The sequence below is a fragment of the Balaenoptera ricei genome, chromosome 3 (assembly GCF_028023285.1).
Source record: "Balaenoptera ricei isolate mBalRic1 chromosome 3, mBalRic1.hap2, whole genome shotgun sequence".
NCBI lineage: Eukaryota > Metazoa > Chordata > Mammalia > Artiodactyla > Balaenopteridae > Balaenoptera > Balaenoptera ricei.
The window spans coordinates 39,082,290-39,108,325 of NC_082641.1; the positions used below are offsets into that span (position 1 = coordinate 39,082,290).

The 26,036-nt window shown below is 37.7% G+C and overlaps 1 protein-coding gene across 3 annotated transcripts in view; it reads left to right on the forward strand.

Moving 5' to 3' along the window:
* The window catches only part of PARP8 (poly(ADP-ribose) polymerase family member 8), a 167,795-nt gene that overhangs the window by 61,073 nt on the left and 80,686 nt on the right, over positions 1-26,036 (forward strand). The window lies entirely within an intron of this gene.

Below are 26,036 nucleotides of genomic sequence, written 5' to 3' on the forward strand. Positions count from 1 at the left end.
ATTTTCTCCATTCTATTTCCAAGATTTTGGATCATCTTTACTATTATTACTCTGAATTCTTTTTCAGGTAGACTGCCTATTTCTTCTTCATTTGTTTTGGCTGGTAAGTTTTTACTTTGCTCCTTCAACTGCTTTGTGTTTCTCTGTCTTCTCAATTTGCTTAACTTACTGTGTTTGGCATCTTCTTTCACAGGCTACAAGTTTGTAGTTCCCCTTGTGTTTGGTGTCTGCCCCCAGTGGGTAAGGTTTGTTCAATGGGTTGTGTAGGCTTCCTGGTGGAGGGGACTAGTACCTGTGTTCTGTGGATGAGACTGGATCTTGTCTTTCTGGTGGGCAGGACTGCATCCCGTGGTGTGTTTTGGGGTGTCTGTGACCTTATTATGATCTTAGGCAGCCTCTCTGCTAATGGGTGGGTTTGTGTTCCTGTCTTGCTAGTTGTTTGGCATAGGGTGTCCAGCACTGTAGCTTGCTGGTCGTTGAGTGGGGCTGGGTCTTAGCATTGAGATGGTGTTGTTTGGGAGAGCTTTTGCTGTTTGATATTATGTGGAGCTGGGAGGTCTGTGGTGGACCAATGTCCAGAAGTTGCCTCTCCCACCTCAGAGGCACAGGCCTGACACCTGGCCAGAGCACCAAGACCCTGTCAGCCACATGGCTCAGAAGAAAAGGGAGAAAAAAAAGGAAAGAAAGAAAAATAAAATAAAATAAAGTTATTAAAATAAAATTTTTTTTAATTATTAAAAATTAAAAAAAATTTAAAAATAGTAAAAAAAACATGATGAAAGAAGAGAGCAACCAGACCAAAAAACAAATCCACGAATTATAACAAGTATTAAAAACTATAGTAAAAAAAAAAAAAATAACGGACAGAACCCTAGGACAAATGGTCAAAGCAAAGCTATACAGACAAAATCACACAAAGAAGCCTACACATACTCACAAAAAGAGAAAACGGAAAATATATATATATATCTATATTTTTAAAAAAAGGAAGAGAGGGGCTTCCCTGGTGGCGCAGTGGTTGAGAGTCTGCCTGCCAATGCAGGGGACACGGGTTCGAGCCCTGGTCTGGGAAGATCCCACATGCCGCGGAGCAACTGGGCCCGTGAGCCACAGTTACTGAGCCTGTGCGTCTGGAGCCTGTGCTCTGCAACAGGAGAGGCCGCGACAGTGAGAGGCCCGCACACCGCGATGAAGAGTGGCCCTCGCTCGCCACAACTAGAGAAAGCCCTCGCACAGAAACAAAGACCCAAAACAGCCATAAATAAATAAATAAATAAAAATTTAAAAATGACTAATACTCTCTAAAAAAAAAAAAAAAAAAACACATTAATTTGTTTAAAAAAAAAAAAAGGAAGAGAGCAACCAAATCGATAAACAAATCTACCATTGATAATAAACTCTAAATACTAAACTAAGATAAACATAAAACCAGAAACAAATCAGATGCAGAAAGGAAACCCCAAGTCTACAGTTGCTCCCAAAGTCCACTGCCTCAATTTGGGGATGATTCGTTGTCTATTCAGGTATTCCACAGATGCAAGGTACATCAAGTTGATTTTGGAGATTTAATCCACTGCTCCTGAGGCTGCTGGGAGAAATTTCCCTTTGTCTTCTTTGTTCACACAGCTCCTGTGGTTCAGCTTTGGATTTGACCCTGCCTCTGGGTGTAGGTCACCTGAGGGCGTCTGTTCCCGATCCAACAGGACGGAGTTAAAGTAGCAGCTGATTAGTGGGCTCTGGCTCACTCAGGCCAGAGAGTGGGAGGGGTACGGATGCGGAGCGAGCCTGTGGCGGCAGAGGCCGGCGTGACGTTGCACCAGCCTGAGACACGCCGTGCGTTCTGGGGAAGCTGTCCCTGGATCACTGGACCCTGACCGTGGCGGGCTGCACAGGCTCCCGGGAGGGGAGGTGTGGATAGTGACCTGTGCTGCACACAGGCTTCTTGGTGGCTGCAGCAGCAGCAGCCTTAGCGCCTCATGCCCATCTCTGGGGTTCACGCTGATAGCCGCGGCTCGCACCCGTCTCTGGAGCTTGTTTAGGCGGCGCTCTGAATCCCCTCTCCTCGCGCGCCAGGAAACAAAGAGGCAAGAAAAAGTCTCTTGTCTCTTCGGCAGCTCCAGACCTTTTCCCGGACTCCCTCCCGGCTAGCTGTGGTGCACTAGTCCCTTCAGGCTGTGATCATGCAGCAAACCCCAGTCCTCTCCCTGGGATCCGACCGAAGCCCGAGCCTCAGCTCCCAGCCCCCGCCCACCCCAGCGGGTGAGCAGACAAGCCTCTCAGGCTGGTGAGTGCTGGTCGGCACCGATCCTCTGTGTGGGAATCTCTCCACTTTGCCCTCCGCACCCCTGTTGCTGTGCTCTCCTCCGTGGCTCTGAAGCTTCCCCCCTCCGCCACCCACCGTCTCCACCAGTGAAGGGCCTTCCTAGTGTGTGGAAACTTTTCCTCCTTCACAGCTCCCTCCCACTGGTGCAGGTCCCGTCCCTATTCTTTTGTCTCTGTTTTTTCTTTCTTCTTTTGCCCTACCCAGGTACATGGGGAGTTTCTTGCCTTTTGGGAGGTCTGAGGTCTTCTGCCAGCGTTCAGTAGGTGTTCTGTAGGAGTTGTTCCACATGTAGATGTATTTCTGATGTATTTGTGGGGAGGAAGGTGATCTCCACGTCTTACTCCTCAGCCATCGTGAAGGTCTCTCCCCAAGCTTTATTTCTTTTCCCATTTTATAAATATGTTTTTCCTGATATGAGTACCTCAGATTTGATTTCAAAGTCTGAGAGGGCAGGCTGCTTTTTCTCATTTAAGCACATTAATTAGCATCACTAACTACTCTAGAGCACATTTTGTATTGCCAATGATGTCCCAATTAAAAAATCCCCTGGGAACAAAGCTCCATTTAATAAAGTTGGCTTGGGCACAGTGATGGTTGAGAAAGTTCCCTTTGCCCAGTGCAGGAAAACCCACAAGGGAGCTGTTTGCATGCTGGTCTCTTGGAGACTTGCTGGCTCCTGAATATTCTCCGAGAAGGGCAGTTCAGGCTGGTCACAGGCAAATGCAAGAGGCACTGATCAGTGCTTGGATCATGTCTGTCCCCATGCTGTAGACCTGTCCCAAAAGGCAGAAGCCAAGCCACTCTATTTGCCCAAAGGGCAAGACTCCTTTATTTAGAGGGAAAGGGTGGAGGTGCACTGGGGAGGGAATTCACACCTTAGAATAAATACATCCCTGTTTCCTTTATTATTTCTTCTTGTGGAAGCAAACAGAAGCGTGTGCCATTGGAAACTCCTCTCCTATGGGTAGTTTAAGGACAAGGTAATCCCCAAAGGGGAGAAGTTGGGGGGGGGGATAAATTCGGAATTTGGGATTAACATATACACAGTACTCATGTACAACAGATAATCAACAAGGACCTACTCTATAGCACAGGGAGCTCTACTCAATATTCTGTAATAACCTATATTGGAAAAGAATCTGAAAAAGAATGTGGATATATGTTCATGTGGAAAAAAAAAAAAGGACAGGGTAATCCCATGCTATGGTGACATATATAGTCATAAATCAAAACCATCTCGTATATCTCAGGGCCTTTGATGTTTGTAAGAGAAACACAGGCACTTCGTTTGTGGTAGTGTTTTGTGAGTGACAGGGCATTGCCCTGTTAATGGTTTTGGTAATCATTTTATCCTTAGCTCCCTATCAGCAGGGCTCTAGTATTTCTATGACCACTTCCCGCTTTTGTAATGAACATTTGAGCTACTTCCTTGCACAAAGAGCTGTAGGCCCATGTGGACACGACGTGAGTCAGCCCTGGCTCTCACGTGCCAAACACCCGCTTCTGCTGAAGTTTGCCCAGTTGCTGCGCCTAGTGTTTCTGCCTCTCCCCGGGCTTGGCTTCCTCTGGAAAACGTGGACACTGATCCACTCAAGCTGTGTCTCTCTTTTTGTGTTGTTTTTCTTTGTGTAGGTACTGTGTCGAGTGCTTTGATTGAATGTATTGCAGTGGTAGATGTGGACAATATTTTTAAAAAGTAAAATATATCAGGTAATCTACATTACTTGTAGGCTTGCGTGCAGTTCTTTTCAACAAAACGTTTTAAGGTTGATTATGATTTGCACCTTCTGCTGTGCTGCAGGCTATAGGTACTACAGGTATACAGAGGAATAAAAATGCAGTTTCTGCCCATGAAGGGGTCTGGGTTCTACACTTAGTTTGGAAGATAAAGGCTAGAAAATGAAAAATTTGAAGAATGAAGATGGTGCATTTAAACTCCTCCAGTCTTTCTCCTTTGCTCATCTGCAAATTTCTGCCCAATTATCACTTTGTCTGGGAAACTTTCCTTCCCTCGCACCGTGGGAAAGTCACATGCCCTTGTTTTGTGCTCCAGTTTATGGTGTAGTCTTTCCTTCAGAGCATTTGTCATAACTGTAATTTTCATTTGTTCGGGTGATATTTTCATTGTGTTTTCCTTCGATGGACTAGGAAGTTCTTGAGTTCAGGGGTCCTATCTATTTTAATTCAACTCTGTTGGCACAGAGTAGGTCTTCAACAACCATTTACTCCATACTTGGTTGAATGAATACTGAGTTCTGACTATTAAGGACTGGTGAGAACTGATTGTTGAATTCAGTTTCTTGTTACATTCTTTTCACTCTGAATGTGAATGTCATTTCTCTCAAGGGCTTAATATTTCTAGTGTTTTGGTAAAGACTCTCATGTGTGCTTTTAAAAGCTCTCTTTTGTTTTGTAGTATTTTTAGTCATAATGGGATAATCACTTTGAATTGCTTCCTCAGAGTCACGTTTGTGATTGGTGGATGTGTTAAGATATTTGAGTGCCTTATATTTAAGTGGGTGCATATTTGAGAAGGAAAGTTTTGGGACTGGAGCTGGGTAGACATGATCATCGCCTGCATTCATTAGTTCTGTGCCATTTTTCTAGGTGGAAGGAAGTTAAGGCTTAAGTATTTTCCTTTAAATTCTAATGAGTATTTCTAAGCCATTATTTTGTTTCCTTTGTTAAATGACAACATCCAGTGAAGACACTGCATTGATACTTGCAATTTTAGAAAACAGAGTGGGTGTAGGTGACGAGTGGATGCTATTGAATTAGGGTGACGTAAAAGAGTGATCAGAATGTTAAATTATCTAGGAAACAACTCATTTAAAATGGTAAAAGTGATTCTATTGATCTTAACATTTTGAGTTCTGATCAACTTTTGTCATTTTGATATATTTTTTTCATACAATCTTTTAAAATTGACCTTATTCTTGTATTCTTTTTCCTCTCTGTTATTCTGAGTGAAATTTAATTGGTGGTTATCTCAGCTTCGCTTTTGCTATTTGTCAAACTATCTGTTTATATGTTAGGCCCTTGTTTTCTTAGGAATCACACTTTCAGAGTTAAGGTCCTACGGTTTCCTCAGTTTGTAAAGAAATACACAGATTGATTTGTTTTTTTATTTTTCTTTCTTTTTTTTTTTTTTGGCACCCATATGGGACTTTTGGTTACACCCCTTCCATTATTAGTTGCCTTTTCTTTCCCGAGAATGCCTGATACAGAAATAGTTCTAAAAAAGTAGTAAAACTAATATTTTAATATTTTTAACAATTTAATATCAAATACCTTTCTTTTTTTTTAATATTGTCTTTTTTTTTTTTTTAAGATTTTTGTTTATTTATTTATTTAATTTATTTTTGGCTGCGTCGGGTCTTTAGTTGCAACACGCAGGCTCTTTGTTGCCGTGTGTGGGCTTCTCTCTAGTTGTGGCGTGCGGGTTTTCTCTTCTCTTGTTCAGACGCGCGGGTTTAGTTGCCCCGTGGCATGTGGGATCTTAGTTCCCTGACCAGGGATTGAACCCGCGTCCCCTGCATTGTAAGGCGGATTCTTTACCACTGGACCACCAGGGAAGTCCCCAAAATTTCCTACCTTTTTAAAAAATATTCGTTACCTGAACAGAATTTATTTTAGAATGTAAAATGGGAGAAGAAAGGAGCTAGATGCATTTGAGAATGCACTTATAGTAAAATAAACATTTCAAGTACTTTCTTAAAGCGAACACATATGGAAATGTATTAACTAAGGTATGAAGAAGTGTTTTAGCTTGTCTCCTCCTAATTAGGGCAAGCACCTGGCTATATTTCCTCTTTTAAAATTGGAATAGGTTTTTTAAAAACATAGGAGTCATCAGCACAGATTGTAGATGGATTTTAACTGGCTTTTGTTTAGTCTTAGTTTTATCAATTTTTTCTTTGTTAGTCTCTGTCATTTTATAAATGTCAAACCTACTTTTATGTCTTGAAAAAGCTGATATGACAGAACTGAGTTGTGTGTGGATTATTAACCAGTACATTAGCTGTTGAAATATTTATTCATTGCCAAAAATCATTGAGATTTTTTGTTACATTTTAAATGATTTCTTTTGGAAATAATTTATACTTCTAGAATATCAATAAGTTCTTTTGTTATGATGATCAAAGGTGAAATATAACAGGTGAAGAAATAACTGCATAAACTTAGTCATGTTGATTAGAAGCCAAGGTGTGACCTGTGAGGGAAAGGGTACCTGGTGGGGTTGGGCTTACTTTGGGACAGAAACTTTATTGTTTTGACTCTGTGTTCAGAAATACTTTGAGGAAGAAGAAGGTTAGATCTTGTCACAAAATAATCAGAAGTTTCTTGCCGTAACAAAGCTCAGTGTGCAAAATTCACAAGAGGCCAAAAGACTTACAGGAAAATGTCAGAAAACCTAGCTCTGTTCTGGTTCCACATGGAATTGAATGAATCCCTTTAAATTTATGTTTCTTCATCTGTAAAATGAGGGTGTGCATGAGGTTATTACTGACTTCTGTTGTACTTGAACACACTGTGAAATCCAGATCATATTGTGAACATTTTTTTTTTTCCATTTCCAAAGCCTTTTTTATCCTTTGGTTGGCCTTCAGAGAGTGAAATCAAAACAACCTCTCTCCATTTTGAATTTCTTTGTTCAATTGATTTCTCTTTCGCTCTTCTGTCCAAAAGAATGAGCATGTTCGTCTGTTGGACTTGAGTCAAATGAAAATGTAAAATAGAAAATTCACAGCATTGTGCATTTGCTTGTACAGGTCTGGCTCATGTAAATCTGGTAAGTCTGGTAGATATCTTAAATTTATCTATATGCTAAAGAAGAAAGATGTACTTGTTGAACTTTGAATAAAGGACTGCTAGACAGCTTTTTGTCCTTTCCATTATGAAGATATATTCATCCTGATCTTACTGTGAAGGGAAATGTTCATTATCTCTTTCAGATATTTTTCTTTTTTTTTTGATACAGTTATTGGGAAAGCATAAGGTATAGGACTCAATGCTTAGGTATTTATGTGTAGATTTCTTATTATAATCAGTTATGTATTTGCTTAATTATAGAATGTGGCCTATGAATCATCCTTTTAAATATTAAAAGTTGAAATATTTCAATTATCCAAATTCATTATCCAGAATTTATAAATCTAAAATGCTCTGAGAATTGAAGCAGAATTATTTTGTAAATTTGGCCCATGTTTAGCGGCAAACTGACCTGAACTGACATGAGATTATTTATGGTGGCAACATTCATGCATCTCCCTCCATATATATTATTGTTTTTGATGGTAAGGTGTAAAATATGCACTCTGTTACCTTTCTAATATATGAAAAACTCTGAATTTCAAAACACATCTGGCCACTGGGGATTCAGATAAGAGACTGATATCTTTATCATTATTAATTTTCCCAAAAGATTAGCATGTGAGCATAAGAATATTGGTTTCTTACTCACTATTGCTGGTAGTGGAAATACAATGCAATAATTTAGTTCTTGTGCCTAAGAAAGGTTGGAATTAGAATCTGGAAAAATAAAATAAATGCAATATGCGGGAGAATCTTAAAGAACACAGAACATATGATAGTACTTATGTATCAAAATTGTGATTTTTAAAACCAGTGTTGTTTTCTATAAATGTAAATAGTGTTTTGTACAGATTTGCTAAATGGTTAAAAGAAATTCTGAATAGAAATAGTTGATATGCAGACTGATATTTGCATAAAAGCTAATTAATGGACTGCTTTGGAAACATTCAATATTTTGTTGAGTAATTTGGCTTTGAAAACAAAATAGTAAAAATTGTTTTCTTAAATGACAAATGCAAATGACATACAATAGTTTTGACTCAGCAGATTGTATTTCTTTCAGTAACTATAGGAATGAAATTGTGAATAATTTTCACATAATAGTGCTTTTAAACTTCTGATCTGTGCTCATAGATGACATTCAAAATTGATGAAAAACTTGCTCCTGACATAACAGATGGTGTCTGTTGGGCTGTCTGATGGGCAACTTGACTTTAAAAAAAAAATTGAAAATTCAGTTGCTAGTACCAACATTTTTTTTTAAATTGAAGTATAGTTGATGTATAACATTATATAACTTACAGGTGTACAGTACAGTGATTCACAATTTTTAAGGGTTATACTCCATTTATAGTTATTATAAAATATTGGCTATATTCCCCATATTGTACAATATATCCTTGTAGCTTATTTTATACCTAATAGTTTATACCTTTTAATCCTCTACCTCTTTGTTGCCCCTCCCACCTTGCTCTCCCTCCTGGTAACCACTAGTTTTTTCTCTACATCTGTGAGTCTGCTTCTTTTTCATTATGTTCACCGGTTTGTTGTGGTACCAATACTTTTTGAAATTTTTATTTTGCTTAAAAAGCTTTATATTTTAAAATTCTTTATGAAATAGTTTTTAAAAAGCTTTAAAATGTTTCCCTGATTGATTGACTTTAACTTAATATTCTTATTTTATGACTTTTTTGAAAAATTATATTAAGCTGTAATAGCTATATATATATGTTTAGGTTTCAATTAAACTATACTCAGGGTCAGAAAAGGTAGTTGTAAAATAATTTAGGAAATGGCTTATCAATTATTGACTCACTACCTCACAATTTGTTGTACATAAAAAGGGGCTTTTTGTCAATACAGTAGAATCTAATGCCTTTATTATCTTTTTCAATCTCTTATCATGTGAGGCTTCATTTTAATATTCAGTATGATTACTTATTTTCCTACTAAGTCAGATTCTCTACAATTCCCTACATATCTGGTTCTCACACTTGTTCATCTTTTCCTTAAATCTGTAGGACTCATCAATTTCCGGTGTATTCTCCGGTATTACAGTTACCTCCAAAAGCCTTCCATAAGTGGCCTTGTGCCATATAGAGCATTTCCTTACTTTGCTCACACTCTGTACAGTAACTGATAACTTTTCTAATGAGGAAGGGGAACTTAAGTGACATACTTTGTTATGAAAAATAATGTTGGAAAATCTTGTGGGAGTCTATGATCTAATGATGTTAAATGCAAACATATGGATAAGAGTGGTACAGAAATTTTTAACATTGAACTTTATCTTTCTCTTTTATGGAGGTTTTATTTCAGATCCCATATGGACATTTATCTTTTTTTCTATTAGTATATGTGAACTTTATAATAATTTATGAAGGATCTCTTGAGAGTAGAGTTGGGGCTTGGGAAATCTCATAAAGGAAATTTCATCATTTTCCTTTTTCTCTGGCCCTCTTAAGAAAAGGAAAGGAAAGAAAGAGAAGAAAAGACCTTTGTGATGGTGCAGAAGTAGAGTATCCAGTTCTTCATTTGCTTTGGGCTGTCACTGGATGAGTAAAGTTATCATAATAATCATAATTATACATAGTCAGTTCTACGTGATAACAGAGGGAGGCATGTAGGTGAACTGTTTGCAGAAGTAATCACAATCATTTCAAACAAGTCAATTTGTCACTAATGTATTTACTGTTATATAACATTGATTCTCCTTTCCTATTTCACGTCCTTAGAACTATATATTTCCCAACCAAATCGCAAATGTCCCCAGGATGGCTAGTGTACATTTTCTATCTCAAATTGACTGAACAAAGACAGTTAATGCGCTTTCTCTTATTCTCTCTCCCTCTCTGCTTTGCTTTTCTCTGCATTCTTTGCCCTGAGAAATTTCTACATTGACTTATCTGGGGTTAAGAGGTTTATCAGTTTTTATAAATAGAGAAGTGACTTTCCATGGGTGCTGGAGTTTTCCCATTTTCTTCAGTGAATTCACAGTGCCAAAATCAAGGATGCCAAGACACGGATTTATTCTGTAACCATGCATTGCCTAGAAAGGGAAGTTAAGAGATCGGGGTCTTTTTCCCCACCCTAAATTCAAACCCAAAGAAGGTTGGGTATGCAGAACCACGTATGAGACAAACTATATTCTAGAGTCTCAATATCATTACTATTACTATAATAGAAATCCATCATGAGCAGGAGGGTTTGTAGTGATTGGAAGAACATTTTTATAAGTCAGATTGATGGTTGCTTCTCTCATTTGGTAGTGCTATAATAGGATTCCAGTGTACATTTGTATGGCTCCTGGGGAGCTGGCCGAGCAGAATAGTTTCTGTAATTTATTTAAACATATTTGCATGGCTTGTAGATACTGAAATTTCAAGACCTTCAAGTGCCTTTTGCTGTTTGTTCAGATTTTATAATCAATATTGCAAATATCAAGTATAATGTTTTCATGATTTTGAGCATGTTGAATTATAGATGAATGTACTTGAAACCTCTGCACATAATATATAAACACAGGCAACGTGACTCCTGTCTTCTCTCATTCAGGACATTACACAGTACAGTAAAATTCCATCACAATGATTTGTTTCATGCAGACACATTATAGGCCAAATTATATCCCTTAAAATATTTCATATGTAAAGAAAAATCTGTTCCATGAGTGAAAGACAGCATTATTCATCTCTCCTAAAATTAGACTTATTAACAGACTTAATTTAATTGGATTTAGGTTGTTTATCTTTGATAAGACATAAAATACTTATTCTACCGTATTTTAAGAGTCGTTCAGTGTACATGGGAAGAGAGCTATATGTATATTTTGAGTGCCTCTTAGGATACAATATGCATAATATTGAGTTTCTGGGACACAACAGTGAATGAGCTACATAGACATCTAGTAGAATAAGATACATTAGATCTAGTGTGGGAAAGAAGCATTGATCTGATTTTCACCCAAATTATAGCTGTGAAAGTTTTAGGAGGCGTTAGGATAGGGCCCTATGAAAGTGTTTATTAAAGGGACAATCCTGTCTGGGTCAGGTTGGACAGAGCGGGGTTGAACCCGAGAGGGAGGACCTGAGAAAGTAAAAATGTAAACTAATTCCTAAAGGACACATAGGATCTAACCAGGAGATATAGAGGAGTTTGCCCCATTTTATTAATGAATGTATCTCACAAGTATTTGATTTGTGAAATATAACTTTAAAATTCTAGTAGTTTTTCTCTATAAATATACTTGATTACTATTATAAAGTTTATTCCAGAAAAGTTAGGAAGAAGAGAAAAGCAGACATCATCAGTAATAACAACAATCAATGATTCAGGAAACCTTCTCCCAAAAAGGATACCTTAGATCCTTCTTCCCCACCAAAATGCCCTATACAACTATAAATCAATATTTTAATAAGTATATATAAAAATTGGAATTTTTAACAAAAATGGAGTCACAGCATCATTAGATTACAGTTTTACATCCTTTTATTGTCTGCACCATCCTTGTAATAGATGCACCATTATTTATTTAACCATTCCCTATTTGTGAACTTTTCAGTTACTTCTAACTTTTCAACAACCCAAAAGTATTTTAGGCAAAGTGCACAGTATTTATGAAGTTGACTTTATCATTTTAGCACCAAAATTAATCTGAAATAAGGAAGCATTCATTTATAAATTCCAAAGCTTCTTTATTTATGTTTGCATGATTCAAATGAGAATAGGGAATACAGATATTTAACTTACTGAGATACATATTCTTTATCAGAAAAAACTCATTTGTAATGCCATGAACAGAAATCATTTGCATTATGATCAGTTTTTTTACAACTTAGCTTTTATCCCTATAGAGTATAAAAATAGCTGAGGTGATCAGAAATCCCTTTACAATCAGATACTCATTTGCAGGGGCCCATTGTTCCAACAGAAAACCCTCAGAATCCTTTTTGCCCATTTTCATGTTTTTGACAGTTTTTCCTTGTAGTCTTCCTCCTGTGATCATAAGTAATTTCCAAAGGTAATTCTTCATCACAAAAAGCTTCAGCAAGAGTGTTAATTGGCTATAGAGGCCTCCTTGAGTTTGCAAATCTAGAATCATGACCTATTGAGGTGATAGAATTTAACTTCTCTCCAGAATTTTTCGTTAGAAATCTTAGATTGGAGTTTTAAAAGCCTCTATTATTTGCTTCTCTGAGGCTAGGAAAACAAAACCAAGACACACTCTACAACAGATTTCACCTTGAATACCTATGTAATTGGATGAATAGCTGTTTGGTTGAGTCCTGCCAGAAAGCAACCTTTCTCACCTGCTGTAACCCTGGGAACCGACCAGCCTGACAATTTTCCTGGCAGGGATTTGTAGGCATTAGTTCCACATAAAAGTCAATTCTTGTTTCCCAGTAGTTGCTTGTCATTTCTGATTAAATGAAAATCATTTTGAAATATATTCTAGGGATAGCTTTGGTTACACAATTGCTTTGTCCAATAATATACTGGTAAAAAAGAGAGGGCAGATTCTTACTGAACCTGGGAAAATAACTATAGGGCCATAAAACATAAGGAGCCTCATTAGGAGTTTCTGAATTTTGGAGGGATCAGTAAGAATCAGATGCTCTTTCTAAATGTTTCATTTTAGTTTACAAAAGCAGTGTCTACAAAATTGAAGTTAGTTACAGCTCAAAAATAAAGAAAAAAGATGAAAGTCTTCCTCATCTGTCTGTTAGAAAATACAATATTAAAACAGGAACAACAGTATCTCAACAAATAGCTGATCAGTTAACTCAATTATATGTAATTCTTTTTTTTTTAACATCATTTTTGGAGTATAATTGCTTTACAATGGTGTGTTAGTTTCTGCTTTATAACAAAGTGAATCAGTTATACATACACATATATCCCCATATCTCCTCCCTCTTGTGTCTCCCTCCCACCCTCCCTATCCCACCCCTGTAGGTGGTCACAAATCACTGAGCTGATCTCCCTGTGCTATGCAGCTGCTTCCCACTAGCTATCTATTTTATATTTGGTAGTGTATATATGTCCATGCCACTCTCTCACTTCATCCCAGCTTACCCTTCCCCCTCCCCGTGTCCTCAAGTACATTCTGTACGTCTGCGTCTTTATTCCTGTCCTGCCCCTAAGTTCTTCAGAACCTTTTTTTTTTTTTTTTTAGATTCCATATATATGTGTTAGCATACCATTAAACTGCCACCTTTCCTTGGTTAAACCATCCACATGGCTCTCTTTGTGTTAAATATTTGTTACTTTGAGGCTGTCTTTTAGTTACATATTCACTGGCTTAAGAATGAATTGCATTTGCTAATTGAATATCTAGTAATCAGTTAACTTTGTGGTCAAAATATGTCAGATTTAAGTACATTACCCTTGTTTTCAAATAATTATACTTTCCACATTAATCTTGTGAGAACAAATCAGTTTTCAAAAGCTTAATGATGAGTGAAAGGCTAATTGATTTTAGTAAGCACTAGGAAATACTATTCTACAGTCTGAAAGTCTCCTGTTTCATTGCTGACCTCCCAAAAGGCTGTAGTCCAGAAAGAAAGAATCAAGAAAATCAGCAGATAGGACTACAGCTTTCCAAATCCAATTTTACATACATACAGTATTGAAATAAAATGGTAAATCGAATGCCCATGAAGGACTAACAAAAATCATTTCACCACAAGGAAAAAAATGTTATACCCTAAAGAAAATGAACTTTATCTTTGACAAACAGAAAAATAATAAATAACTTGCAACTTTTATTGTGTAATATCTAATGTATTACAGTTGCTTTCAGGTCATGAGTTCTGTAAAAGTTATGAATAGTACTTAAAACCCCAAATCACTAGTGTATTCTCTACTTTCAAATAATTAGGCAAAAATCATGAAATTAAACCATGGGTAAATGTCTATTAATTTTTTTGTTTGTTTTTTTAACATCTTTATTGGAGTATAATTGCTTTACAATAGTGTGTTAGTTTCTGCTTTATAACAAAGTGAATCAGCTATACATATACATATATCCCCATATCTCCTCCCTCTTGCGTCTCCCTCCCACCCTCGCTATCCCAGCCCTCTAGGTGGTCACAAAGCACCAAGCTGATCTCCCTATGCTATGCGGCTGCTTCCCACTAGCTATCTATTTTACATTTGGTAGTGTATATATGTCCATGCCACTCTCTCACTTCATCCCAGCTTACCCTTCCCACGTCCCGTGTCCTCAAGTCTATTCTCTACGTCTGTGTCTTTATTCCTGTCCTGCCCCTAGGCTCTTCAAAACCATTTTTTTTTTTAGATTCCATATATATGTGTTAGCATACGGTATTTGTTTTTCTCTTTCTGCCTTCACTCTGTATGACAGACTCTAGGTCCATCCACCTCACTACAAATAACTCAATTCCGTTTCTTTTTATGGCTGAGTAATATTCCATTGTATATATGTGCCACGTCTTCTTTATCCATTCATCTGTCGATGGGCACTTAGGTTGCTTCCATGTCCTGGCTATTGTAAATAGAGCTGCAATGAACACTGTGGTACATGACTCTTTTTGAATTATGGTTTTCTCAGGATATATGCCCAGTAGTGGAATTGCTGGGTCGTATGTTAGTTCTATTTTTAGTTTTTTAAGGAACCTCCATACTGTTCTCCACAGTGGCTGTATCAATTACATTCTCACCAACAGTGCAAGAGGGTTCCCTTTTCTCCACACCCTCTCCAGCACTTATTGTTTGTTGTCTATTAGTATTTAATTTAAATAGCTTGTAGATGTTTACGTTAAAATAACTCAAGCAGTTTAATAGGTCCGTGTCCAAATTAGGATGATTTTGGTTCTAAGAAACAAAAATATTTTATGCTGACTTAAGCTGTAAAAGCAAAGTTATTTGTTCCTGCCATGAAAACTTCATTGATAAAGCGATGTAGGTTTATTTTGGTCAGGGCTCTGCCTCTGTCTCTGTCTCTGAAATTTTCTAAGTTCTGCCTTTCTCTGCTCACCATGGGTATTAGAAGGCTACCAGCAGAAGCTGTGGCTATATGCTTCCTCATCCACAAACAGGAGGAGCAAGTGTCATTTCCCAAAACCATTAAATAAAAGTTCCAAGCTTTACTCTGAACGAATCACTCTGAACCAACTACCGATGATGCCAAGGTATAGGCTAGGTGACTTCTCTTTCCTACTTTAGGAGAGGGATCGGCAATTCTGATTGGCTTATGTCTCCACCTGAGAGAAGGGATTCTCCTCCCCCAAATTCAAGGGCTTTTTCCTACAGCGGGGAGAGGAAGGAGGGGAATGGAGAGTGAGGAGGCCTTGTGGATGTCCATTACAGAATTATTTTACATCTTCTCGTGCTTGACTATTTGGGGAGGGGAGAAAGTTGAGAAATCGTTTTCGTTGATCATTGCCTCCCATGCCACAAGCTGCTTTCTTCCACATGACATCCTCCGTGTAATACTCTCTACAAGATGAGGAAGTAGATGTTATCTCACCTAACAAATAAGCGGGAGAAAGTTAGCCAATTTAATGTTCTCAGGTTCACGTGGTTCATAAAGGCATATTCTAAAGCCCATGCTCTTTCTTCTGCACTCTTCAGGTTGTAGACTAGATCATATTTGCTAAGTAATTTTGTGAGGAAGGTTATTCCAAGTTGGAAGATCAAAGGATGCATACATTTTAAATAAACATTCATTCTGCAAATAATGACAATGTTCCTACGATGTGCTGAGTGTATGGTAGGTGCTGGCATACTGTGGTGAAGAAAATAGGTGCCTTCTAACCTCACAGATTTCGTGGGAGAAGCAAATGTTAATGTCACGCAGTTAAGTTTAAAATTACAAACTGTGTGACTGCCCTGTCGTAAGATCTGTCCAAGTCTGGGAAGGTTGATCTGAAAGCTTTTTCCTGGGAGGTGACATTTGAGTTGAGATCTGAAGGATGAGAATGAATTCACAAGACGAAAAGGAGCGGGAGGAGGGGGGAGAGAATTCCAGGCAGCGGGAACAAGGCATGGCTAAGAATTGAAAGCGTCCTTTTTGTCAGAGCATAGAGAGTGAAGCAAGAGGATGAGACGAGGAGATAGGCTGGATCCTGCAGGGTCTTCGGGTAGTATTAAGAATTGTGCTTGGTATTCCACAAGAAATTGTACCTTAACTATTGGAGAAAGTTGGTGAGATAATATCTGAGTATTTATTGCAGTTATCTCTCTGAATATTTATAATGTTTTCTTAATACATGTTTTCTTGCCTCTACAAAGCCTTACTTCAGTTACAGAATGATTGCATCATATTCGGCATTTCAGCCTTGACATGCTGTTCAAATCATTTGTAGTAGCTTTAGACTTTTTATAATCACTTATAACTTGAACTTAGATGTAAAATGGTGAAGGCAAAGGCGTCTACATTTTAGTGAATATTTACCAAAAGAGTACTGAATTAGTTATAGTTGCAAACTGTGCAGAAAACTCCAGACATTAAACTTAGAGGGAAGAAATATGGAAATTATATATATATATTATACATATTTATATATCTATAAATTTAATGTAGGTTTTGGGTAATATTTATATACAGTTAACTTAATGGTGGTGACTTGACATGTTGTCCACTATTCATGTCCTGTTGGAGTTGCACTTGTGACCTCCTCTTATTTCTGGTTATGATTAAAGAAAGAGAGAGAAGCAGAACGTTATTTAAATATACTGTTGGCTTTTGCATTTGACTAAGTCAGTATAAAAGAACGATTTTGCTCGTACCATATGGTATATTAATACCATAAATAAAGCATGCATCTAGGTTACTAATTAAAGTTGGGCTGAGGTTTTTAGAGTTCATCCTTTTTGAGAAGAGGGTTTACTTAGAAGTCTAAACATTCGACCTATAGTGTAATATTTAAGCATAGAAAGTTGCTGACTCAGCCACTTCCCTAAAATCAAACAAAAGAACATCATGGCTTTTGATTCCATTACTTCACGTGCTGCAAGTATAACTTTAAAAATTATCAAAATAAGCTTTGAAAATGGGAACATGTATCTTACTGAGAAACAGTGTTTATTGGGCAAGAGTCTTCACCCTTTACCTTTGTCAGGGGTGGTATAAATTGCCTTGTGTCAACAATTTATTTCCTTGGTAGGAGAGATGAACTTTCTGTTCTGGAGTGAGAGCTTCCTGCTCTTGTCTTCATGTTGAGAGGAACAGAGGAAGGGAGGCAGATACATGCGCAGGGTTTTCACTGGAGGCCTTGAGCAAAGCATGCTTATTCCTTGCATGGAATATATGATGTTGCAACAAATTCCTGCTCAAACATTTTGCATACCACTGCCTCTTCTGTCTAGGAGAACTGACATTCTTTCTTCTATACTTTCAGGATAGGAGTAGATTAAATAAAGACTTCCATGTGTACTGCTCTCCTGACAAGTAAATTAATTAAACTACTGATCAGTTTGAAATGCTAACATGTCTATTTTTTGTGAAAATAACTGGTGCTTCCATTTTTTAGAGCATCTCAGAGATCTTCCTGTATATCGTGTCGTTGAATTTCAGCTCATGCTATCAGATCTGGTAGTAATTCAAGTATCATCCTCATTATGTTGATTTGAAAATGAAAAAGACAGAGAACACACATGACCTGGGTGTTCAGAACCAATTCTACTTCTGTATATCACAAAAAGCCTGTGAAGAGAATGTGATGAAAGGGCCCGACACTCACGTGAACAGTGGTGTGTACCCACAGGGAGAACTGCTGGGTACCTGCATTTGCTGATTGATTTTTATCAAATATTTGAGCACTTGCCTACTACTTGGTAGGTATTCTGTCCAGGAGTGTCATGGTATATCTTCAGGTAGTTTAAGAAAAAGATATGATCTGTTCATTTATTCAGAAGTTATTTTATTGATAAGTTACTCTGTCAGAGCCCTGGGAATTTGAAGATGAAAATGTTTGGTCTGTACCTTCAGTCTAAGGACAGTTAAGGTCAAGGTGAAGTGGGACATGAAGGAAAGAACACCCAAGTCTGCCTGGGTTATTGGAGTTTCATAGGAAGTTGTTCTTCAGACTGAATCTTGAGGGTGGAGGGGCGTGTGTTCTAGGAAAGTAAGTCTACGTGCAGAAGTAATAGTCAATTAATAATATTATTAATGAAGCAGCTAATGTTTATTGACTACTTTGGTGTCATTTTTTTTCTTCTCAGTGCTTTACCCGTATTAACTTGTTTACTCCTCACAACAACCCCAAAAGATAGGTACTACAGACGAGGAAACTGAGGCAGAGAACAGTTAGTTATCTAGCCCTCGTTCGCACAGTTAATAATGGCAGAGTCAAATTCAAAGCCCAACAGTCTGACGCCGCCACATTCCTCTGTGTGAAAAAGCTGGCCTGTTTCGGGAATGGTAGAACCTGAAATGGTTGGAAGTTAAGGTCTGTGGGTATTTATCAGGGTTTTGGCTGGTCAGGTACTTAAGGGTCAGATCGTGAAGAGCATTGGAAGACATGCTAAAGAGTTAGAATTTTATTCTACAGGGTCAGTATTTATATGTTTTTGAAAACAAGATCCAGAGCTTACCTTCATTGGTATCACTTGGGGTGCTTTTTAGAGATGCATACTCCCTACTGTATACAGATCTACTGTATCAGAATTCCCCTGCTCCAGAAAGTGGCCAAGGGGCTTGTGCCCTGAGTGGTCAGGTGGCAAGTTGATCCCTAGCTCCTAACAGCAGCCGCTGCTCTTATTTGTACCGAATTTCTTGGTATTTAATTTGCTGCGTTGAAAATTAACATAAAGAAGGCTATGAGTTCTGTTTTGTATGTGTTGGGTTTAATATGCTTTCAGAATATCCGATGGGAAATGTGAGGGAAAAAAAGAAGCTGCCTGCTTGATTTAGAGATAGGGAATTTTTGAGTCTTCTGCTTATAGCTGGTTGGAGACACTTATGGATATAGTTGAGATTACTCATGTGAAAAAATAGAGCAGTCAGCATGGCTGGAAAGCATTGAAATATGAAAACAACATGAAACGTGAAATATTGAAAGGGATTAAGAAGACATCAAAAGCAAGCGGGACCCAGGGAGAGGTGGAGTTCAGGAAACAAGGAAGGAGGGTTTCATGACGTCTTCGTTTTTATTAAATGCATCTGAGAACTTGCGTAAGAAAGGAACTAGAAAGAAAAAAAAGGTCAATGGTGACCTGAAGAAGCAGAATTTTGGGGGAGTAGTACTAGGAGTGGAAGCCGGATTGTAATGTGCATGTAAAGTGGGTGGCTAGTGAGAACAGGTGAGATTATTCTTTGTAAAAATTTAACTTTAAGAAGAAAAGTATGGTGATAAAAAAGGCTACAGGGTAAAGGGAGAGCTTAAACATTACTAGCTTTTTTACTTTTTACACAGTTCACATTTATTATAAGGATTGAAACAATACAGATATAAACAAAGAATAGAGTTCCGTTTCATCCAATAACTAAAAGATAACAACTGTTGAAGTTTGTCGTTATTTTTCAAGCCATGTTTCTATCTGTATATGTTTGTAGTAGATATGCATTTACACATTTTAAATGAAAATATGTTACAGCAGTCTACATTTTTGTGTGTACCTTATTGTATTAGAAACACTTATCTCTTTTTTTTGTATAAATTTTTTAATTTTATTTATTTATTTTTGGCTGCATTGGGTCTTCGTTGCTGCACATGGACTTTCTCTAGTTGTGGTGAGCGGGGGCTACTCTTTGTTGTGGTGCACAGGCTTCTCATTGTGGTGGCTTCTCTTGTTGCGGAGCACGAGCTCTAGGCGCGCGGGCTTCAGTAGTTGTGGCACGTGGGCTCAGTAGTTGTGGCTCGTGGGCTCTAGAGCGCAGTCTCAGTAGTTGTGGCACACGGACTTAGTTGCTTCGAGGCATGTGGGATCTTCCCGGACCAGGGCTAGAGCTGGTGTCCTCTGCATTGGCAGGCGGATTCTTAATGACTGCGCCAGCAGGGAAGCCCAATTATCTCTTTCATTATGTATTATTTTACACCATTACTTTTTCACAGTTGCCTAGCATCACATGGTGTGTATATAATAGTTTGTATAATCCTATTATTGGCACTCTTGGTTTCGGGGGGGGTACTTTTTCATTTTAAATAGTGCTACCATTAATATCTTTGTGGGCAAATCTTTTCTCATTTGCATAATAGCACATTTTTGATTAATTTGAAATGGTGGCATTGTTAGATTAAATTAATAGAAAAAGGTACCAAATGGAGTGTGGGTTTATGGGATCTATAAATCAAGTAGATGATAGTAGTCTTAGATAAAAAGACACATTTCCTTCTTTCTGGATGCAAGGAGGGTGGAGGACTGCTTGCCATTACCTGCAATTTTGTGTTAGTTTCTGCATTTTGCTTTGCCTCATGTAAATTCTAAAAGTGATCTAACTGGGAGAGAAAAGATAGGAAAAGATTTGGTTTATCGAAGAAATTGCTTTAGATTTTAGATAGTAAGGTAAAAGGTATTACTCAATAAAATACTGGTTTTTGCTTGCTCTGTCAAAACCCCTGGGTGAAGTATGAGTTCAGGATCCGGGAGTTTTGAGTTAGAGATGGCAGAAAGTCACAGCATTTGGGGGCCCACTTGTAGAATACTGATATTGAATTCAGTACCACTGACAGGTGTTCTTGGTCTAAAACTCTTTCAAGTCTGAGTTCCCTTCTCTGTTGTGTTAAAACTGCCATCTTCCTTTAGCTCCTTCCTGTTCTTAAAGAATTTTCTTAGATCTGTGAGCTTGAGAACTAGATCTAAACTCGATCTACTTTCAGCTCTCTGCAGACATTTCAAAAGGAAGAGGATGGTAATGGAGCAAATGGTGAATTGATACAAGAATGACCTTATGAATGATTTTAATTATAGGACTAAACAAATATATAAACAAAATACAAGATTAGGCAGATACTGAACATCTAAGGGCTCTCCCAGGAACTTCTCCAGAGGCTCTTGGCTATCGGGAGGTATCTTTAACTGGGATAGATGCTTTCAGAGGAATAAGAGGTGGAAGCAGCCATTTTATCTAAAAAATTATTGAGGTTATGAAATAACTTACAGATTCTAATTTTAAACTTGTGATATTAAGAACCTAGTACTGTGCGGTGCATACAGTATATGCCAAACACACATAGACGGACCTTAATTTCTCTGGCAAAGCACCTCAGTGTAATTGTAATTTAGCGAATTCCAAATATCTGAAGGCATTTTTTTTTTTAATCAGAATTTTAGAGTTTGCTCCAGGTTTTTTGTCCTTGTCATGTTCACCCTCTTTCACTTTCACTTCTCAGTATTTTTGCCTGCTTTAGTATTTATTATGTACAGCATATGCTGCCCTTACTCTCATATCTATTTAAGCTTGGTCCTTTGCTCTTTTTTTGGCCCTACCTTTTAGGTTCTTTAGCTTAGTCATCCATGTCTGCTTCTATTGATACTAGATTGTTTCCCTAAGGACTCTGTTAGTGAAACTGATTTGGATTTTACAGCTCTGGTGATTTTCCTTCTGGTGTACACCAAGAAGATGCTATATATCACAGGGGCTGATGAATTATTTTGTAGGGTTTTTGTTTTCTATTTTGTATTTGAAAAATTAGGTATGATCATGAACATGGGAACGTCTCTTAATATCATGAGGATAATACAATCATAAAATAAAATCATCCATGTTAGCTTTGGTCTCTGAAAAAATGTAATATATTGTGATTTTGAGCAAATCGAGTTCCCCAGAGAACATTCATTCATGTAAAATTTCACTTCTGTAAATTTTCATTGCTTGTACTGGAAGCTGCCTGAAATTACTTGGCACCTGCTGCTATGTGTCTGGCATTGTCCTGGGGGCTTTACAGCTGTTAAGCCAAATCATCACAGCAGGCTTGTAGGGTAGGTCTGGATTCCCCCATTTTACTGAAAAGGGATGGAAGCTGAGTGTATAGAAGTGACTTTTCTTATGCCACCCAGCTCAAAGCTGGAATTTGATACTGTTTGTTTAGCCCTAATCACAGCAGTCTCCCTAATTGGAGTTAGACATGGGAATGTATTAAAGCTTCGCTTTGGATTTAAACATTGATTCGGATGAAAAATGAAGCCAAGTGCTTTGGTTGAGATGGTTGAGAATTAACCCCATTTAGTACTGAGTATAATCTCTGGCAAGGTCCCAGGTTCTGTCACATAGTACTGCCAGATAAAGGGTTGCCTTGATCATCAGTGATTTCATTTCTGCATAGTACAGTTCCATTGTAGAAGGGAATGAATTGTGGGAAAATAAATTCACATGGGATCATGGTGTATATTTCCCCCAGCTTGTTTGAGGCTCCACTGGCATAGTTATTTTATCTTCTAAGTTTTGGCATTTGATTCAGGGCCCAAAGCTGGGCTCTTGGCTGGGGTTCAACATCTGCCATTTGTTCCTCCTTCTCCTTCCCAATAGGCACCTCCTCACTGATATTTGCTCATATTTTATTACTTAATTCAATCTCTCTCCTCTTGAGTCTATCCTAAATGTTTCCAATCACAGTAATTTTTTCAAGATACTTATTTTGTCTTAAAATTCTATTATGCTTCACAGTCTGATTCACTTATATAATACTCTTGAAATGACAGAATTACAGAGGTAGAGAATTGATTAGTGGCTGCCTGGGTTTAGGAATGCTGGAGTGAAGGGAGACAGCCTTGACCCTGAAGAGGGCAGCATGAGGGAACTCTCTGAGTGATCAGATAGTTCTGTATCTGGATTTGTGATAGTGGGCACACAAAGCAAATGTGAACAAATGACATAGAACTGTACCCAGATTTTACACTAATGTTGATTTCCTGCTTTTGATGTTGTGCTGGAGGAACAGAAGATATAATCAGTGGGGGAAACTTGGTGAACATCCATGAGACCTCTCTGCACTAACCGTGTAACTTCATGTGAATCGATAATTATTAAAAAAAAAAAGGACTGTCAGTCTATTTATCTCTTGTAAAAATAAAATACAGTGTGTGTGTGTGTGGAAAAAAAAAAGGACTGTTGTGCTTTAAAATATTCAAGTTCCTTTGTCTAGCATATTCATTATGTTTCATATTCTTTGTTTCCCTCTGAATTAATCATTCAGTTATCTCCTGATTTTTTTTTTCTACCTAAATCTTATTTGGCATTAACACAGTGTTTGGCTTCTACCAGGTTACCAAGAAATGCTTCTTGAATTAATTGAACAATTAAATATGCTTTATGAAAGAACAGTATATCAGTACTTGGTCTCATTACTAACCATCTTTCTTTCCTACTCTTTTCTTTATTTAGTCTTTCTTGTCTCTGCCTAATCTCTTTCCAAGGACTAAGCAACGTGCCAGGGGTTTGGCTGGTGGAGTCTGGAGACTTGGGCTTGCCTGGGAGGGTTGCATCGCCTGTGGCCACAGTCACAAAGCCCAGTCACAAATTCTAAAAGGCAGTGGCTTCTTGAGGACTTAACGATTTAGTGTCGTAGGACAAGATGAACCAGGAAACCCAGGATATAAACTACTGAACCCTGATCATCCATCCATTCACATTTATTAAGACTAGTTTTACAGACCAGTATATGATTTATCTTGGTGAATATTGTATCCATATGTACCTGAAAAGAAAAAAGATATTCTTTTGAATATCTTTTGTGGTTATAGTTTTCAGTGAAAATCTAGTTTAGATCATCTGTGTCTTTAATGAGTTTTTTGGGGGGAGGGGGGATTGGATCTGTCAATTTCTCATACTATGACTGTGGAGTTCTCTGTTATTCCCTTTAATTCTATCAGGTTTTGTCTCATGGTTTTTGAAGCTCTATTATTAGGTACATGCACATTCATGATTATTGTGCCTTCATCCTGATGAATTGACCCTTTTATATTATGAATGATCTCTTTGTATCTTTGTCTTGGGGTCTTTGTTTAACACTTCAGTCTTCTTATGCTTACCTTTGCATGGTATATCTTTTCCATTTAAAAATTTTCAAACTACTTGTGTCTTTTTACTTAATGTGGATCTCTTAAAAGACAGCATAGAATTGGATCTAGCTTTTTTTTTAATCCATCTGTCCACCTTTGCCTTTTATTCAATGTGTTTAGTCCATTAGCATTTAAGGCAATTCTTGCTATGGTAGGATTCAGGCACCATTTATTATTTTGTTTCTATTTGTCCCTTGTTTTCTGTTCCTCTGTTCCTGCTTTCTTTTGGATTAAAGGTTCCAAAATGCTTTTAGAATTCCATTTAATTTATTATTGTTTTTAATCTTATTTTGTGCTTGCTCTAGGAATTACAATATATATTCTTAAGTTTTCTTAGAGTTATTATTTAGGGTTAATATTATACCATTTCCCATAAGATTAAGGACCTTGAAACTGTATGTGACCATTTAACCCCTCCCTGACATTATGCTGTAACTGTCATGTGTACTACATTTACATATGTTATAAATCACACAATGAAGTGTTAGAATTTTTACTTTAAACAGCTATGTGTATTTTAAAAACATTAAGAGAAAAATAGTCTTTTATGTTTACAATTTTTGGTGCTCTTCATTCCTTCTGGGTATTTGAATTTCTGATATCATTCAGCTTGAAGAACTTCATGTGGGATTTCTTGTACTTTAGGTCTGCTGGGACATGTTTCCACAATTTCCTTGTATCTGAAAGCTTCTTTATTTGCCTTCATTCTTGACAGATATATAGCCTGGATAAAGAATTCTGGTTTCATAGTTGTTTGTTTCCCCCCTGTTCCACTCCCACCCCAGCTCTTTACTGTTCAACTGTCCCGTGTCCTCCATAGTTTCTTATGAAAACTTAACACTGATTCTTGTTTCCCTATATGTAATGTGCCATTTTTTTCTCTTCTTTAAATTTTTTTTCTTTTTTTTTTTTAAAGACACCAATTGTACTTGAACGTTTTTTAAAAAATTTATTTATTTATTATTTTTGGCTGTGTTGGGTCTTCGTTTCTGTGCGAGGGCTTTCTCTAGTTGTGGCAAGCGGGGACCGCTCTTCATCGCGGTGCGCGGGCCTCTCACTATCGCGGCCTCTCTTGTTGCGGAACACAGGCTCCAGACGTGCAAGCTCAGCAGTTGTGGCTCACGGGCCCAGTTGCTCCGCGGCATGTGGGATCTTCCCAGACCAGGGCCCGAACCCGTGTCCCCTGCATTGGCAGGCAGACTCTCAACCACTGCGCCATTAGGGAAGCCCTAAATTTTTTTTCTTTATATTTGGTTTTCAGCAGTTTGACTGTGTGTACCTAGAATTAATTTTCTTTGCACTTATCCTGTTTGGGATTTTCTGAGCTTCTTCAATCTATGCATTATGTCTTTCACCCAAATGAGGAGATTTTCAGCTTTTTTTCCCCTGCATTATTCTCTCTTTTCACCTTCTAAAACTCTAATTATATAAATTATTTGCTGTTTTGCTAGTGTCCCACAAGACCCTGATGATGTCTTTGTGTTTGTTTGTTTCTTCTTGAGATTGGATTTTCCTTTACATCCTTAACCATACTTATTAACTGTTTTAACATCATTGAGGGCTAATCCCAACACTTGGGTCAAATTTTCTCTCGAATGTTGGTTCAAGGTTCCTGTTTGTTCATATGTCAAGTAATTTGGACTGTTTTCACTTTGTGAACGATACGTTACATAGGCTCTGTATTCTGTACGTTTCTTCAAAGAGAATTGATATTTTTTCGGTCTTAACAGGCAGTTATTTTGGCTGAACTCGAGCTCAATTTTGACTTTTCTGTGACAAGTGGCAGCTCCACTGATCCATCCAAAAAGCTAGTATTGAATACGTGCTGTGCATCATGCTTCTGTGTCTACCATAGGTAACTGTGCTGAAAATACGAATAGACATGGACCTTAACCTCAAGAGCCTTGCAATCTACTTGACACAGAGAGGAGAG